This window comes from Sminthopsis crassicaudata, chromosome 2, assembly GCF_048593235.1.
Source record: "Sminthopsis crassicaudata isolate SCR6 chromosome 2, ASM4859323v1, whole genome shotgun sequence".
NCBI classification, from domain to species: Eukaryota; Metazoa; Chordata; class Mammalia; order Dasyuromorphia; family Dasyuridae; genus Sminthopsis; species Sminthopsis crassicaudata.
Window position 1 is genome coordinate 597193477 of NC_133618.1, and position 20330 is coordinate 597213806.

A 20330-nucleotide genomic window follows, 5' to 3' on the forward strand; every position below is an offset into this window, starting at 1 on the left:
TCCAACACTGAAAATGGTGGTAAAATCTCTGAAGCCTATTAAAATTCTATTAAGTTGCAAAATTAGCATTCTTCCCCCCCGCCCCCCCAGATAATTGGGGTTGTGACTTGCCCAGGGTCACACAGCTAGGAAGTGTTAAGTGTCTTAGATTAGATTTGAACTCAGGTCCTCCTGACTTCAGGGCTAGTGTTCTATCCAACTAGATAGGGACAACTAGATAGCTGTCCCTCAAAATGATCATTCTTACAATGGTTTTTTAAAGAACTATCAATATCCTCTTTTTTTTTTTAACTATATAAACTGCTTAGGAAGCAAGCAAGTAAACCTGGAGTCAGAAACCCTAGATTTGAATCCTGATCCCAACATTTACTAACATTGAATGTAGGCAGTTTGTACCAGTTTTCTCAGTCCCTGTTTCCTCATATATACAATTAAGAAAACTTAATAATTTAAGCTTTAATAGCTTAAAGCTACATCAGGATTCTTGGGGCAGTCTATATTTGTCGGTCAGAGACAGAGACAAAGAGAGCAGTATTCTAGTACTGTGAGTGAGGTGTTCTCCAGTTGAAATGGGCCGTGTTTAATTCATCCATAATCAGCTTTGCCAAAGCCCATGAAGACTTCTTCTGGTGGAATGGACAGATGACAACAATCTGTGCTGATGGCCGTGAAGGCAGCTGAAGCCGAGCTGTGGAGCGCTTAGAGCTAGGTCAGACACTAAAGATGCTAGGGTCACTCATTGCATCTCGGGCCATCATCATGTGACCAAAGTCTTGCCACTGGACTTGAAAGACTCTGGAAGAGAGAATGAGACTGATGACTTTGTGCAACTGTGTTTTACTTAAAGCCAATTCAAGTAGGAGTCAAGAAATCACCCCATGATGTCAAATGAAGGATAAACAATAATGACCAACTTGGATAAAGCAAATATCAGTGATTAAACTCCAATTAAGGGTCACTCACTTTTTTTGGCTTACTGCTTCTGTCCTAATGAGGAGATAGCTCAACTGATAAATTACCCTTTTTACTTGTGATACTGCATTGTACATATTCTTTTACTCCCACTCCTGCTTTGTCATATAATAGTCTTTTGAAAATTTAATCTATTGGCTATCCTTGCATTTGGGGTATGACTTTTCCCAGATGAAGATGATATTGTTTTCTACCTGTCAAAACTGATTACCAAACTGTATTGGGAGACATGGCAGTTTCATATCACCAATGACATTCATCTTTGCTGAAGAGTAGTAAAAATACCATTAAATTGGGAAGAACAAGCACCTACCTAATAACAAATACATGCTGACTCTCCCCAGACACATACATTTAAACAAGAAGAGAAGAGAGTAGCACATTCATTATATATTGTCCCAAATTTATTGCCTTATCTTTATTAAGTCCTCTGCTTTTCTTGAGTATTGCTTTGAATTCATATAAGATGTAGACAAAGATGTACAGGGATGTTTTTAAAATACTTTTTTTTTTTTGCCAAGAAGTTCTGAATTTGGGGGTCAAGAAAATGTGTTTAAGTTCCATCTCTGACTCTCTAGCTTCATGTTCTTGGACAAGTCATTTATCTGTTTGCTTCAGTCCTAAAATTGAAAAAAAAGGGAAAACACTATATGAATTCCCTAAGGCTTATCTACTCAGTAACAGATGGTAATGATCTATGTTTGTGGATAGAGTTCTCACACCGGGAATTCTTGCTTTTAAATAAATCCTAGATTCTTCCCATGCTGGTTAGACTAAGTTTAGGCCACATATACAATAAAGTTTGCCTATTTAACAACGGTATTTCCTCTAATGTTTTCCCCTTTTAGAAATATTTTTATTGGAATAGATTTTCTATTTGGGCATTTTATGAATAAATATTATTAGCATTCAAATCATCTCAATCAAAGTCATCTTGGATAAAAGAGAATGAAGCAGTTGAAGTTAAAATAGTATCAAAGGGAAAATATGAATGAATGGAAAATTATTCCTCAGAAAATGTATTCTAATACAGTCTTAATAATAAAATACCTTGTGTGATTGAAATAAAGAATCCCTCTTTCCTTATTTCTTAAAAGTATTGGAGATAGAGTTCTTTTGTCTTTCTAATTTTGTAGGGAAACTACATAGGATGTCTCACAAATCCTAGTGCAGTTTAGCCTACTAAAGCTTAAGCTATATTATATATATATATATGTATATATATATATATATACATACACACACATACATACATACATATATATCTATATATAAAAGACTTAAAAGTTAGATGTCCTGGGTTCAAGTTCCATTTCTACCACTTATCAGTCATGTGACAATGAGCACTTCAGTTCACTTTTCTGAGTGTCAATGTCATCATCTTACAAAAGGAGAACCTAATATTTATATTATTCTTCTCCAGGATTGTTTGAGTATGTAACTTTTTAAAATTGTAAAGTCTACTATGAATGCAAACTCTTTTTATAAAAAAGATAGATGTAGAAAGATCCACACAAAGAAAAAAAATTGGATTCAAGTCCTATAACCAGTAAATCTAAGTGTTTAATAATTTTCAAGTTCAAAACTCACAATTTTTCAAAGAAATGTCACAAGTATTTATTCCACAGGAAAATAGTCCTTGTGCTACCGGCAACAGAAAGTCTTAATTTTGATTAGTATGTGATCTGAAGATGAAGTGAAGCTTGGGAACAATTCCATTTTTAAAAAAAGGAAATAGACTTCTCTGGGTTATTGATTTTATGAGAGATTGCTTCAGAGGTATTGGAAAACAAATGAAAAAAGTCTGCCTCGGCAACAGCTAAAAGGCAAAGCTTAAAACAATTTAGAAGCCAATGGTATGAAGCAAATATCCAGACACAGGTGAAAGTGCAGGCCATGTAATGACTGATTGGAATGAAAGGTTTGGTAGGAGAAAGGTTTGAACGCTCAGCTGCTTTGTAAGTTGTTGGAGACTTTGAAATGAGATCCATCAATTCTTCTGGTGATCCAGTTTGTGGAGGATACAAAAATTAAGAAAGAAAACTTTTGTCCACTCTTAGTTATGTTCCTGGGAAAACAAAAGTCTCTGCTGAACAAAGAACAATTTTTGCACAAAAATCATAGAATTTTGACTTTGACCTTTCCAATCACAGCTGAAGCTGAGGTTGTTGGTTCTGTTTCGGAGTAACATCTGCTTGCGTCCCTACCTTCTGATTGACACTAGTGATTATGATATGTTTTGTTACTAAGACTTTCATGTGCTACAAAGCTAACGGGATGTAGTTGCCACTTCTTTGTCTGAATGCCAAGAAACAGCTGGTCTGGAACTGTTTTCACTCATCAAAGTGTTTCAAAGTAGTTGGATTAATACACAGACCGGGTCCCATGGTATCTTTTCCAATTAGGCATCACAGGGTAGAAGAGGTAAATTTTCTTCTGAAATTAAAATTTGTTAAAATTTTAAACAGGAATTATAACTTTTGGGAATAACCCCAAAATACTTTCTTGGCCATAGTGGTACAGTTGTAGAGGTATTGTTTAATATGGAACTCGAGACTCTCTATAAAAAGAGTTTCTACAAAATCTGCCTGCATCTGGATGGGTCCAATTCATACCTATTGTCAAGCCATCCCATCCTAGGAGGAAGACAAGGGATGGTGTTTAGGACCAAGGAAATTTGGGAATTCGGATTCCTTCTTCAAGGGGATGTTGACAGAGTGGTAATTATGGGATTACCCAGGTTAGGAAATAAAAGGAGGGCTCCAAGGCTGAACAGAATGAACTGTTAAGTTTGGGACTCTCAAAGTGCTTTTGAGTTTTGTGGAGAGGATTCTCATACAAATGCTGTTCACAGGTGCAGGTGTTAAGACTATGAGAAGAGTTTGCCCTGATGCAGCTGAAACCTCCTCTACTGTGTCCTCTGCCCTTATTAGAAGGGAAGCCCCTGAGAGCAGGGACTCTTGCTTTTCTATTTGTATCCTCAGTACTTGAAACTGCTTTGTGCATAATAAGCACAGGATAAATGCTTTTTCCTTAATGTCTTCCAAATCTAGTTCCCTTTCAATTATACCACCCCGTGCTACCTAATCTTTAATACTTTTTGAATCTATTTCTACTAAAATGTAAATCATAGTTTATGTTAAGGTGAGGTGCAATAATTTTCAATTATCAAAGAAAGATTGACATATGTAATGAAACAAGAAAAAGGGCTTTTTATTTTTATTGTAGTAATTTATTAATTATGTTGATATTAACATTTATTTTAGAAAGACTCATATATGTTTGCTAAATCTTTATTGGTTGAATGAGGCACTAAATAAAGGCTGGGAGCCTGTATATTAGAAAAATAAGTTGTCTTTAATCTTTGTGGTCTCACTGTTCCTTTATCTTTCCAATACAATACAATAGAAAAAGAACTAGGTCTGGAGTAAAAAGTTATTAAAATTTAGATCCTGATACTTATACCCTAATAACTATGGACACATCATTTAAATCAGCCTCAGTTTCCTTATTTGAAACTACTTATGAGGTAGATGAACTAGATTTTCTCTAGGATTCCTGATCTATCTTGTGATAATACTATCCTGGAGACAAGATTTTATTTTTTATTTATTTATTCATTCATTTATTTATTTTTACTTTTCTTTTTTTATTAAACCATTTTTATTTTCAAAATATATGCATGGATAATTTTCCCTCCTCTTCCCTTACTCCATCTCTTAGATGGCAAGTAATCTAATATATGTTAAACTTGATAGAAATATATGTTAAATCCAATGTATGTATACATGTTTATAAAATTATCTTGCTTCACAAGAAAAATGAAATCAAATAGGAAAAATGAGAAAGACAATAAAATGCAAGTAAACAACAAAAAGAGTGAAAATGCTATGTTGTGAACTGCCCTCAGTTCCTACATTCCTTTCTCTGGGTATAGATGACTCTCTTCATTACAAGATCATTGGAACTGGAGATAGGATTTTTATGATAGAAAGAAACTGAGTTTTAGTCCCATAACTGATAAATGAAATCTATTCTGTAATCCATATTCCAGAACCTCAGGACCTCAGCAACTGAGTACTATTGGCATGTCATTTCTTATGCCATTGGAAAAGCTGGAAAGACTGATAACGAGTGCATCCCACTATAATAAATTTAGAATTGGAAGCAACTTTAGTGAAGAATCTAATTCAAGTTCCCCATTTTAATCACGAACAATCTGTGCAGCAAATAAGTGACTTGCCCAAGCTCACATAGCTAGTAAGTGTCTGAATCAGGACATGAATTCAGGTCTTCCTGTCTCCAGACCTAGCCTTCTATTTATTGTTACCTCCTTGAATCCAATTAATATTTCAAACGTATTGTAGCCCTGCATCCACGGGATACCCTAATCTTAACCTGTCTTTTCAGTTCAGTCATTTTTCAGCTGTCTGACTTTTTGTGACCTTACTTGGAATTATCTTGGCAAAGATAGATACTGCAGTGGTTTTCCATTTTCTTTTCCAATTTATTTTATAGATGAGAAATCAAAACAATTTGGGTTAGGTTTGCCCAGGATTACACAGTTAGTACATATTTGAGGTTGGATTTAAATTCATTAAGATGAACTTTCTTGATTCGAAGCCTACTGCTCTAATTACTGTACCACCCAGCTGTTCTAATCCTATCTGTACTAGTTTTTTTTAAATAGGCATATGTATTTATACAATTATCTTGCTGCATAAGAAAAATCTGATCAAAAAGGAAGAAAAATGAAAAAAAATTCAAGCAAACAACAAAAATGATGAAAATTCTATGTTGTGATCCACACTCAGTTCCACAGTCCTCCTTCTGGATGCAGATGGCTCTCTTCATCACAAGATTATTGGAACTGGTCTCAATCATCTCATTGTTGAAAAGAGCCACAGGCATCAGAATTGATCATTTTATAATCTTCTTGTTGCCACGTACAATAATCTCCTGGTCCTGCTCATTTTACTCAGCATCAGTTCATATAAGTCTCTCCACCCTCTCTGAAATCATCCTGCTGATCATTCTTATAGAATAATAATATTCCATTAACCTTTCATATACCACAACTTATTCAGCCATTCTCCAATTGATGGACATCCACTTAGTTTCCTGTTTCTTGCCACTGCAAAAAGGGCTGCCACAAACATTTTTGCACATACAGATTCCTCTCTCTCCTTTAAAATCTCTTTGGGATATAAGTCCAGTAGTAGCACTGCTGGGTCAAAGGGTATGCACAGTTTGATAACTTTTTGAGCATAGTTCCAAACTGCTCTCCAGAATGGTTGGATCTGTTCACAATTCCACCAACAATGTAGTAGTGTCTCAGTTTCCCCTCCAACATTCATCATTATCTTTTCCTGTCATTTTGGCCAATCTGACAGGTGTGTAGTGGTACCTCAGAATTGTCTTAATTTGCATTTCTCTGAGCAATAGTGATTTAGAGCACCTTTTCATATGACTAGAGATGGTTTCTTCATCTGAAAATTGTCTGTTCATATCATTTGACCATTTACCAATTGAAGAATGGCTTGAATTCTTAATAAATTTGAGTTAATTTCCTATATATTTTAGAAATGAGTCCTTTATGTAAAATGTTTTCCCAGTTTATTGCTTCCCTTTTAATCTTGTCTGCATTAGTTTTGTTTGTATAAAAACTTTTCAAGTTAATATAATTAAAATTATCTATTTTGTGTTCAATAATGAGCTCCAGTTCTTCTTTGGTCACACATTCCTTTCTTCCTCACAGATCTGAGAGGTAAACTATCCTATGTCCTTCTAATTTGCTTATAATATCACTCTTTATGTCTAAATCATGGACTCATTTTGACCTTATTTTGATATATGGTGTTAGGTGTGAGTCAATGCCTAATTTCTGACATACTAGTTTCCAATTTTCCCAGCAGTTTCTTGTCAAATAGTGTCAAACAGTTTGGGGTATTTCTACCTATACTATGTTACAAATTCTTGAAATATTAAAATAAAATATCCTAGAATATTTTAAATAGTAAACTGAAAAGTCATTCCCTCATAGGTCAGTGTTGTAAATCAGTGGAAGGTTTATTTTCCCCCTCTCTAGTTATGTGATTTCCTTGGCAAAGACAACTCATACTAGTTGGATCTCTTGTATTGGATACTAGTAATTGTTCTGAAGCTTAGTCTTAGTTATCTGAGAGTACTGAGCAGTTAAGTGACTTTATCATAGTGTTCTTCATAGATATGGCTTGAACCTACATCCAGCTTCCTACACAACAGTTACCTCTCATATATCCTTCTGCTTCAAGTCTCAGGCAGGAAATGATTTTTATAATTCTTTATTCATTTCTTGCATCCCCTGCAGCCAGATACAGACTTTTATCTATCTATATCCTATTCTGGTCAGAATATTTTATAGATTCCTTGGACCAAATTAGGGCTACCTCATAATTAGGTTCACATCATATGACTTTCCTTGTCTCTGATCGTCACTATGGCCTTTGCTTATATTCCCCTTAGTTTTTGCTGCCATGTTAGCCTGTTCTGTCTATTAGCATCTAATGTACATATTCCTTTTTTTCGGCTATGTATGTTGTTCTTGATTTGCTATTGCCCAATCTTCCATCATGAGAGTAATGTTGGCCCTTTAGCAATAAAAGGAACATTCACCTCAGAGTCAGAAAATGGCTTTGAGTCCTTGCCCAGACATGACTTGTGTAATTTTGGGCAACTTTGTTAATTTCTTGGAACCTGCTCCCTTATCCATAAAGTGGGGATAATAATTCTTACATTCTCTATCTCGTAAGATTGTTGTAAAGCTCAAGTGAGATGGTATTTGTAAAGCATTTTGAAATCATCAAACTTTTTATATGTCAGCTATTTTTATCATTGTTATTGTGGAAGGTTCTACCTCCTGAGCCCCAAACACATATTGAGATAGGTAAGTGGGATAATGGATAGAGTGCTAGAGGTATTTAGAGTTCAAATTCTTCCTCAGACACTGTGTGATGCAGGGAAGTCATTTAGTCATTCTCTGACTCAGCTTCCTCATCTGTTAAAAAGAGATAATAATAGCTGGTCAGCTAGCATTTATTAAGTACTCCTACATACCATAGGCACTGAGAATGCAAAGAAGCAAAAATAGTCCCCCTTTTCAAGGAGTTTCCAGTCTGATAGGGTTGTCCTGAGGAGCAAATGAGATCATTCAAGTTCCTTTTAAACATTAAAGTACTATGTACATTTTATATATTGACTATTGATTATTATTGACATTTAATCATTATTATAGAATTGTTATTATTACTACTACCATCACTATCACCACCACTACAATTGCTGCTGCTGCTACTACTACTACTACTACTACTACTACTACTACTACTACTACTACTACTACTACTACTAGCACAACCTCTCCTACTAACATATCACCACCACTAATAATAATAATGATGCTGAAGAATCAGAGAAATGACTAGTTCAATTTTTAGATAACCCCAAAACCTAAATATTATTTTGTCCATATCTTCCAATACAGAAGGTTTTTTTGCCTCCACTAAAAACCGACCAAATAGACATTGCATTTGTCACAATTTCCCTGTCATACTTTTATTATAATTTCCCCTGTTTCTTCTTGTCTATGCTGCTAAATGAATTTACCAAGTCTGTTCTTCCTGTGAGCCCAAGATTTATGTACATGGAATTGTGCTGATGGGATTACTCATGAGTGGCAGAGTACAATTGAGTCACAAATGGTCATCCCGAATGAGGATAAGTAAATCAAACGTTTGAAGAAATCATTTGCTCAGATTGATTTATGCTTCTCCTACCTGGGAAACAACTTCAGGGATTTCACTTATCTCATTTTAGTCTTGTCAAGGACTTTTTGTAGGTCTTAAACTGGAAAGACTGTGTTCAGCATTGATCCCAGATAGGAACTGGAGTCGACCATCTGGAGCCAAAACTAGATATGCATACAGTAAACAGTTACATAATAAGTAGGTACAATTAAAATATTTTCAAAATTTTTTGGTAAATGCATATATTTTTAATGACAGAAAATTTTGCTTTCCATATCCTCAAGTAGGTTTCATTATACATCTATATAAATAAGTCCAGTATTCAGAAAATTCAGAATGGAGAAGGTACTAACAGATGGCACACCCAATTAAACATCTAAGTCTCTAAACAATAAATTCTTTATAATTAGCTGGAGAATTTGTACTATTGATAATAAATATATATTTAAAATTTGTCAATAAAACTTTGCGTTTATCCTGCATATTACTACCTCTGAGCTTTCTTCTCTGTAACCTCTATGATTACAGAGACCTGTGTCCATCTATCTTTACATCGCTACTGACATTTAGTACATAAAAGTTCAATAAATGCTTCTTTAATGGATGAATGAATGAACAATGCCTTTCAATTATTTTGTAAATATAATTCAATTAAATGGTAATTTTATTTTTATTGTGGAATTTTTTATTGCAGACTTTGTGTCAGAGTAGCTACACAATGTCATATAAGTTTTTTGGCTCTTTGAGGATCACAAGTAATCTTTTTACATCATTTGGTGCTTTTTACCATGTCAATACATGACTTATTATTGGGGTAAAGACTAGAATTAATGGAGCATTCCTTCTATCTCAGTAGAGGCCTTATGAAATATTGAGGTGTTATAAAACAAAATTAGGTTTCAATAGGTGTAAAGACAATCTACTATTCCAATAGATTAAGCCATTATTATTAATGAAGGCACTACTTCTAGATTTGACCTTATAATAGAGTTTCTAGATTATATTTATATACCGTGTGCCTTAGTTTTCCTATCTGTGGAATGGGAATAACAATAGTTTCCCCTGCTTGCAAGTAGGTGGTAGGCCAGATATTTCAGCACAGCTGGGGCAATGGGAAGGGAACCTTCCTGAGATGAAAGGCCAAGGGGAATGCTACTTTAGAGTATGCTTGTACACCTAATTATGTTTTATGCATATAGGCCTTTAAATGACATGGGAGATAGGGAGGAAGCCCAGAGTCAGGAAGAGTTGAGTTCAAATTTTTCATTCTCTTGCTACCTTTGTGACCCTGGATCACAGATCATAGCCTTAGGTTACTCATCTGTAAAATCAGGTGGTTGATCCTGCCGATCGCTGAGATCCCCCATATCTCATAATCCCATTATGGCTATTATCAGAGGAAGTCAGAGGAAGGGATATACATCAGTCTGACAAAATATTTACCAATGTATCATAGATAATGCCATTCCAAGGAATCAGACCATGATTGTCCCCCCCCCCAAGAAAAATTTAGAAAATTCTCCCTGTTGCTTTGCCAAGTTTGGTATGGTACTTCTGGTAGCTGGATCTGCAAGCTTCAGAAAAGAAAATAGATCATAGCAAGAGGACCTTGAGCTTATAGTATATTCAGCTCAGAAGAGAACGTATAGGCTAAACATTATTTTTTCTAAGGAAAATATTTGGTCCTGAAGTGATGTGAAAACATTGATTTATAAAGTCTCCCATATAGCAGAACCTGTGTTTTGTGTTTCAAAATAACTATTCATAAAATCAGCTTCAACTGCAGTCATTAAGTTTTGATCTGAAAATACATAGGAAAATGGTATGAGAAACTAAGGAGAGAGACTCAGAGTACTCAGGATGACTCCAGGCTAAATTTCTACTGATGGCTAGCCTATTTTTCTTAATGGAAAGCAAAAACATGACACAGATACATAAGTATGAAATATATATGTAGTATAAGCATTATAAAATTTAAACTAATTAGGCAAAAGTATTATTTTTAATAGAAAATAATATACTATTTGTGTGATCTCGGGAAAGTAATTTTAGACTCCTCTAGGCTTTGTTTCTTCATCTGTAATTGAGGAAATTAATTATCACAGAAGTGATGTGATATAAATATTAGTCTTTGCAATGATGCTAATAAATTATGTGACTTTGGACTAGCTACTCATTTTTGGAGGGACTCAGTTTCCTCTATGAAATAAGCATGTTGTCTCCTTTCTAGATATAAAATTCTACAATTTTGTTCATCCCTTTTATCTTTTCTTACAGCATAATAATATTCTATTACATTTATATGTCATCAATTGTTTTTGTCATTACCAATTAATTGAGAATCTTCTTGCTTTACTTTTTGCCATCGCAAAAAGTGGCCCTATATAGTTTTGTACATGTGATATTCGTGATGGATAGAGTAATGACTTTAGAAGTCTTGAGTTCAAATCTAAATGCAGGCACTCCTTGGCTTATGATCCTGGACACTTGACCCCCTACTTCAGTTCCCTCAATGGAAAATTGGAAATCCTAGTATCTATCTCACAGAGCTGTGAAAATCAGATGAAATATTTGTACAATGCCTGATGAATATTGATCATTAAATGCTTATTTTCTTCCTTTTTTCTTCATATAATATTGATTCTGGAAAGAATTTGGGATAAATTTTGGACTAGTTGACCCACCAATGGATCAATGATCTAGGATAAGAATTGACCAAGAGCTTGTTTGGACTCTTGTCTAATACTGAATTCTGAGGACCAAACATTTCCTATCAGAAAAGGAACTGGCTTGGAATGAGAAATTTCCAGCCATTGAATTGGAATATATAGGTTTATCCAGTGATATTTTAATTAAAAATTTAAATATGTTAACAATATATGGTTTGATTATTTATATAGTATTTATCATAAATTGATGCTGAAGGAGAAAAATTAAAAACTAAATCTTGGTGAGGGGAACATTGTATAATGACTAGAAAAGTGGACTTGAATTCTGGACAACCTGAGTTCAAGTCCTACATTAGACATTAATTTGCTGTGTGATACTGGACAAGTCAATTAACCTCTCTTTTTATTAGTTTCCTGATTTGTAAAATGAGGAAACTGGTGTCATTTGCCTCTAAGAATCCATCTAGCTCTAAATCTATGATCCAATGAAATTTACCTACCTCTAAATATAACTAAAGAATAAAAGTATATTAACTATAAAATATAAGTATAAAGTATATTAATTAAATTATAAAAGTATATTAATTGAAGTATAAAAGTATAAAATATCTAAGTATAATTAAAATAACAGGGCAGCTGGGTGATGTAGTGGATAGTGCTTGTAGTGGATAGGAAAACTCATCTTTCTAAATTTAAATCTGACCTCAGATACTTATTAGCTAGATACCCCTGGACAAGTCACTTAATCTTGTTTGCCTCAGTTTCATCAATAGTAAAATAAGCTGAGATGATAAATTAATTCAATATTTTTGCCAAGAAAATTCTAAAGGATAAAAAAAATCAAACAGCTGAAAATGACCTGAATTGAAGTTGAAATAACTTATTTTCAGCACAAACAAAAAAAAAAAGTTTGCTGATAATTAAAGGCATTATAAAGCTTCTTGGCCACTTGCATTATAAAATTCATCATTAAAGTGTGTGTAACTATCCAGATAAAAATGAGTTTTATCCAGTCTCTTAAGTAACATAATTTAGAAAAAAGAATATTAATGCATATCTTTTCTACAACAGCCCTTCTCAATTCTGTGTAAGAGTGTAGACCTGACCCAGAGTTTTCAAGTCTTAAAAAACTGAATGAAAATTTTGACAGGTTGTCTAAGCTCAAAGGACTTGAGGATGGTTCAAGTACAGAGCAAATCAGCTTTTCAAACACTGACCCGAAGAGGTATTAAAAGGCTCATTACTCTCAAGTTTGACCAGAAGATGATAAGCTTTCAGGCTATGACAATCCATTGAAAAATAAAAGAAATTACAAAATGACTCTTACTTTCTTTAAACTTTTCTTAGGGTTCTACAGTGTTAGTGGCCACATAGCAGAAAGAAGTGAATTAATAATCAATAATCCATTTAGTAAGCTTTCTATATGACAGGAACTGTGATAAGCATTGAGAATAAGATTAAAAAGCAAAAGCAGACTATTTTCTGCTTCTAAGGAATAAAGAGAGAGAGAGAGAGAGAGAGAGAGAGAGAGAGAGAGAGAGAGAGAGAGAGAGAGAGAGAGAGAGAGAGAGAGAGAGAGAAAGAGAGAGAGAGAGAGAGAGAGAGAGAGAGAGAGAAAGAGAGAGAGAGAAAGAGAGAGAGAGAGAGAAAGAGAGAGAGAGAAAGAGAGAGAGAGAGAAAAAGAGAGAGAGAAAGAGAGAGAGAGAAAGAGAGAGAGAGAGAAAGAGAGAGAGAGAGAGAAAGAGAGAGAGAGAAAGAGAGAGAGAGAAAAAGAGAGAGAGAGAAAAAGGAAGAGAAAGAGAGAGAGAGGAAAGGAGAGAGAATTTATAGTAAAATTATTTTAAAATATCTATTTTAATGGATCTTAACAAACAACATAAGGCTCATTAATATACACACACATACACTGGGCTGTTTCGTTTCCTGTGGCAGTTTGAGAAATACTGGTGAAGGAAAAACTCATACTAATGAGATGAAAGAGAGAGAGGGAGAGAAAGAAGGAGAGATACAGAGTCAGATATCACCCCCCCACACACACACAGAGCAAGAGAATGAGAGAGCAAAAGAGAGAGGGAGGGGGAGAGAGAAAAAAAAAGAGAGAGAGAAAGAGAGAGAGAGCATTAGAGACAGAGAGAGACAAATATTCAAAAAGAGAAAGAATCAGAGAGACTCCATATTGACTTGATTTTAAAAATAATATCTGTGCTTTATTGTATTTTTCTTTATTTTATTAAAAATCTCTTGTTCAAGTTTGGTTTAGAAGACTGTTTCTAAAGTATTGTGGAAAATGAGAGAAGACATACACAATGTCACCAATGATGGTGCTTGTTTTCTACACTGCTCATGTAAAGATAGGATCAAAGATTTGGCAACTTGGAAAGGAAGTGTCCAGTAATGTTAAAAGAATGAGGGAATAACGGATAGCCTGAGTGTTGATCTGGTGTAATAAAAATTAGTAGAAGAATAATTTTTAAATTTGAAAAAAACTAGAGTAGGGGTTTTTAATGTTGGAGTATATATATCCTCAATGAGTCCATGGATAGATTTCAGGGATTTTGTGAAGTAGTATTTCTTTCAGTTATGAATGAAAAAAAAAATCAGAGATACCCATCGGCTTCATTAAATTGTCAGAGGGTCCATGGCAACAAAAATTTATTAAGAACACTTGATTGAGAGAGGAAAAGCATGTTTGACAGATTTTTATGGGGGTGAGATATGGGTAAGAAATGCATAAGATAAGAAGGAATGGATGTGCGGCATTTGGAATTAGTGTAACGTGTTGTTTCTCAGATTTTTCCATGATGATAGAATTCTTCAAATTAAACAAAACCTTGACGAAACCATTATAGTAAAATTATTTTAAAATAACTATTTTAATGGATCTTAACAAACAACATAAGGCTCATTAACGCACACACACACTCTCACACACACTTGGGCTGTTTCAAGGTTTTCTGCAGCAGTTTGAGAAACCCTGGTGAAGGAAACACTCATACTAATGAGATCATGTTTATGACAAGGTATATTATGTGTCTCTTGGTTGGGGATGGTGGGAGCTTGAATCAAACTGAAAATGAATCAAAAGAAATTCAGAAAGAAGTATCAAGTGAATCTTTTAAATATTCAAAACATGAAAGTTCAAAGTTATGGGAAATGTTAAATATTGAATCCCAGAGAAATGACCACTGCTATAAAGGATTAGCCTCTTACAGTAGATCATCTGGTTCAAAATATTTGTGTGAATTGCTACATTTTTTTCTTTCTAGTTCCTTTTTTACTCCAAGGCTTACTCCTTTCAAATTGTTTTCCACAAAATCCAACAGAAACTCAATTGAGTGCCTCTGACAATAGTGTACAAAGGTGTTAGGCTTGGATATCAGAAATAGAAAGCTTCATAAAACTAAGTCAGTAAGTGGTTCAATTATTTCTGAAAAATAAATTGGAACTATGTGAAAGAAGTGAACAAATTGTTAATACTCTTGGACCCAGGACTCTACTGCTGGGCTTATATTTCCTATATGTTCAAGGAAGTCAACAATAGAAACAAAAGATATCATAATATTTATAGAAGTATTTGCTTTGCTTGTTTTTGCAATGTAGCTTCTCATTGAAGAGAAGAATAGATGAAAAAAGAATGAGACATGAATACAGTGAAATTTTATGCAGTAAGAAAAATTCAGGGCAAGAACGGGAGAGTTGTAGAAATTGATGCAGAGTGAATTAAATAGGACAATATACATAACAACTAAGTAAATTAAAAATAACACTAGAAGGATTCTATATCTGTTAATGTAATCACCATTCTTGGTCTTGGAAAAGTGATGCTGACTCATCATCTTAGTAGAGAGGTGAGGGACTATCAGAGAAGAAGTTTCATACATTGTCGATTAATCATCAATAAATATTTTAAAGTGCCTACTATGCGCCAAACAGGTCACTAAAAAAAATAAGACAGAAATAAAATCACTTAAATATATATCATTGGAAGAAATATCCACAATGTACAATCACAGCTTCACTGGAGTAATATTTTATAAACTAATTATATGGGCTATTTAGTGGTACAAAATAGAGAAGTCTACATTTTTAATCCTGTACTTTTCTGAAAATTGATTTATTCAGTCATTTATACTCCAATTATGTTGCTTCTTCAAGAAGATTTACATGTTCATATATTGAAAATTATGGGGAAAATGCTTTGCTAATCTTGAAGATATTATGTAAATAAGAATTATTTTTGCTAAACATGGATAATACTGGAATATTTCTTTTGAATATCATAGATAACTAGCTTATTAGTATGTTGCTAGGGGGCACAATGGACTATTTTAGTCCATTGTGTAGAACTCCCAGTGTAAAATTTCTTTCCACCAATGTACATCGTCGACTTGTGTAACTTATTTACTACAGGTGCCTGTGGAGACGAGATGCTAAAGGGCTTGTTCACAGTCACACAACTAATATGGCATGTGTGAAAGGCTGAGTTTGGACACGTTTCCTTGATTCCAAGGCCTACCATTTAACCACTGTAACACCCTACCTCTCAGTGTGCTTATTATTAAAATAATGTATTTAATGCAATAAAACAAGATAAACAAAATGCAGCTAACACATCTATAGCAAAAATGGTCTTAATAAAGGTATTGCTATTTCATAACCTGAGAAGCCTCAGGTGTGCAGCCTGTGCATGTAAATATCAGTGGAGAGAAGGATAGGAAAAGGGAGGGTTGGCTATTTCTTTAAGAAGCAAAGAAAAGAGAAAATTAACAAATTGGTTTTTGAGAAATACTATTAAAAGTCTCTAAAGCATTCTCTGCAGTATGGCCCAGATCTTAAATAAAAACATTGCTGTAATTAGAATTAGGAGCAGGTGATGGTTTTTATCAGCAGATGGTATGTTTACTTATTATTTCTTTCAGTGAGGGCCTCTGGGGCCAGAGCTTTACCCTCTGCTTGCTTCTTTTTTGGCACACAGAACAGGAATCACAGGTGGTCCACCCTGCCAAGGTCCTCTCTGCTAATCATAGTGTGGAGAGACATCCAGGGAATTAAGAGCAACCCCCTTGTACAACTACCACCTGCCTTTACCATTTGAATGCCTATTAGCATTAGAATTAGCCAATATTTCCAGAAACATATTTTTTAAAAAAAATCTGTTGTAATTTCTGGAAAACCATATAGCTGTCAAGCAACTGTTTGAGTTCATAATTATTCCATTAACTGCCTACTAAATACCCAGGTCACTCTTTGTAGGGGTGTATTGAGTACAGTAATGGCTTAAAGGAAGGCATCCAGAAGGCCAACGCAGGAGAGGAAAAAAATCCTGGGTAAATGATTTCTTGTATCTCTTTTTAAAATACTATAATTTCCATTTAACTGTTCACTCCGCTGATGCAAGACACAATCCTTGTATTCTGAACGTGAGTCAGACAACACAGTTTCTAATCTTACCTTCGAAGCTTTTTGCCTGTAAATAACAAGAAGACGTATTTAGATAGCACTTTTAGATTTGCAAAACACTTTACAAAAATTATCTCATTTTATCCTCACGATAATTCCAGGAGCAAGGTACTATTATTACTCCCGTGTTACAGAGGAGGAAATTAAGGAAAACAGAGGTTAAGTAATTTACCTGGAGTCACATAGTGTCCGAAACAGAATTTGAACTTAGGTTTTTCTGGTGTCATCTTCAGCACACTCCACTGGACAACCTAACTGTCTCTTCATCAGTTCCAATAGTAAAATTAAATCATCACCTGGCGGCCATCCCTTGGGTGCTGAACCTCTCCAAAATTAGGAAGGCTACAATCTGTTGCTAGGATCACATTTCAAAGCTTTCCACATTGGTTACCAAAAAATACCAGATTTTTATTCTTCTGGTATGGCCTTTAGAACCCACACAAATGCTTTGGGGGAAGACGTGAGTGGGAGACCAACTAGATAATAAAAGAAACTCTTGTTCACATTCACTGTGGGAGCTGATGCCACAATTTTATCACCACAAACTCTTGGGACTTTATTTTTACCTGTGATTCATTAACAATTCTGCAGAAAAAAGGGTATTTATCTTGCTTTTGAGAACCAGATTGTCTGGTGATGAAAATAGTTGAGAATTTACTGGGAACCTTTTATATTTTTAGACAGGCTTTGTGGGGTACCCACAAGAATAAAGGGCTATAATTTCTAAGGTCCCTTTAAGGTCTGATGTTTAAGGGAAAGAAAGAGGAAAAATCATTTATCATGTACTTATTTGCCAGGTACTGCTCTAAATGATTTTTACAAATAACCTCATTTGATCTTCACAGCAACCCTGTGAAGTAAGTAAATATTATTATTATCCTCACTTTATAAATTTGAGGAAACTGGAATAAAAAAAGGTAAAGCGACTTCACAATCAAGTCAACTCCCTGCCTCCACCTCAATGAAAATATATCATGAACCTCAGGATAATTTAATTCACAATTCAAAATATCATTTTGAATTTATTCATTAAATACCTATACTAAGTATATCGATAACAAACCTGTCATCTTCAGACATATGCATGCTTGTCAAAAAGGGGAAAAATGTAAAAATTGGATCAAGCACAGGGTCTGGAATCAGGAAGACCTGAGTTTCAATCAACTCTTGTGACACTGAGCAAGTCACTTAACCTCTACCTTCGTACTGTTTCCTCATCTGAAAGTGGGAATAATAAGAATACTTACCTTCCGGGGTTGTTGTGAGGCTCCTCCTCTTCCTCCTTCTTCTCCTTCTCCTCTTGTTCCTCCTTCTTCTCCTCTTGTTTTTCCTCCACCTTTTCTTCTTCCTCCTCTTCCTCTTTTCCTCCTCCTCATTCCCCTCCTCCTTTCTTCTCTTTCCTTCTTTCTTCTTTTTCTTCTTCATATTTTCTTCTCTTTCTTTTTCTTTTTTTCTTCTTGTACTAATATAATACTACTACTATATCTACTATTATTGCTATTACTACTACTGCTATTGTTTTTTCTACTATTACTACTATCACTATTATTACCACCACAATTACTACTACTACTCTACTTCTACTACAGATACCATTAAAAATTTTGCACTAATCCTTTGGACCATCATCTTGGAAACTAAACCAGAAACGCTGTTCTAGAGCAAACAAAGGATGAAGTCATATTTCAGATAAAGAGCAGAACCAATGGTGAATTTTATCAAATCATGGAAGTTGAGTTGAAAGGTATCATACTTTGAGTAGAAACACTACCCCAGCTCCCATCCTATTGTTCAGTCTCTGCTTGAAGCAATGAGGAGCAAATAAATTAATATTTGTTAAAAATGCTTAGCACAGTACCTGATACATAATAGGCACTGTATAACTGCAACCTATCCTACTTTTGGTTAGTTCTAATTTGTAGGTTCCTTATATCATTGAAATATTCTTTATGTCAAACTGAAACAATTTTTCTGCAACTTTTCCTCATCACTCCTAATTCTCTCATCTGAGGCAAAACAGAATTTTTTTTTCCTTCCCCACATGAAAATCCTTTAAATGCTTGAATACTGCTATTTACTATATTCCTCTTGAGTTTTCCTTCCTATAGGCTAATCACTATTTTACTATAGGCTAAACACTTTTTTATTATAGGATAAACACCATCTCCTCATTCTATATGGTCTATGGTTCCATTAATGATCTTGACTGCCACCTTATAGATGCTCTTCTTATATTGTTTCTCCTAAAATATTGAGTTCAGAAATGAATACAGTTTTCAGAAGTGATATGGGTTGGCCAAAGTTATCATCTCCCCTCTTCCCTTTTCTGATTACATCTCTCTTAGGAGAGCTTAACTTAGCACTAGCTTTTTAATATCTTACCATATTGTGATACTGATTTCTATTGAGCCAGCAATCCACTGAAATGTTTTATTCACACAATCAATTAATTAAGTCTTGTCAAAACAGTGTCTATTCATCCCCTACTCTATATTTGTGATTCTGATTTTTTTAGTTTAAATGTATGTCTTTGCATTCATTTCTATTAAATTTCATCTTGTTCAATTTGTACCATTTTTCTAGATACCAAACTCAGGTTTTTTGAAAGTACTAATTTTGTCTTACAATGTGCTAAATATGCTTCCCACAGTTTTATGTCATATGAAAATGTACCTCTAAGACTTCATCATAATCACTGATAAAACTATTGAAAAGTATAGAACCTTGAGACATTCCAATAGGGACTTACAAATTTAAAAAGAGCCACTCTTCATCCAAACATCCAATCAATTCTAAAGCTATCTAACTCTTTCATCACTGAGTTCCCATCTTGTGAGTGAGGATACTATAAGAGACTTTGTAAATTACTTTTCTCAAAAGTTGAATTCCCCAGAGATATTAGTTATTTTCTAAATTTTGCATTATATATGCTTTCCCATAAGATAGTCCCTATGCCTGGAATATACCCCTTCTTCACCTCCATCTTTTACATTGCCTAATTTCCTTTAAGGCTCAATTGACTAAATTCTATGCAAAATCTTTATTGACCCTTCCAATTGTAGTTATTCCTCAAATTATCAAGAATTTTTATATTTATAGATGCTATATTCCTTGATGTCCTATATTCCTTCCTTACATTGAGGACAAAACATATTTTGCTTAATTTTTTATATATTACTTGGTGTTTTGGGCCCAGTAAGGGCATACGAAAGCCTGTTGGTTTGAAATAAATATACTATTCTTATAATGTGTCAATTATCTGCCACTCAAGCCACCCTGAGGAGAAAAGAAATGATGGTAATCTTGCATGATCTGATACTAATGAATCCATGCTGGCTTTTAGTGATCCCTGCTTCTCTTTCTCAATTGTCAAAAATCATTTCAAAAATTACTTGTTCCTAGATTTTGTCAGGAATCAATGTCAAACTCACTAGCCATAGTTTGT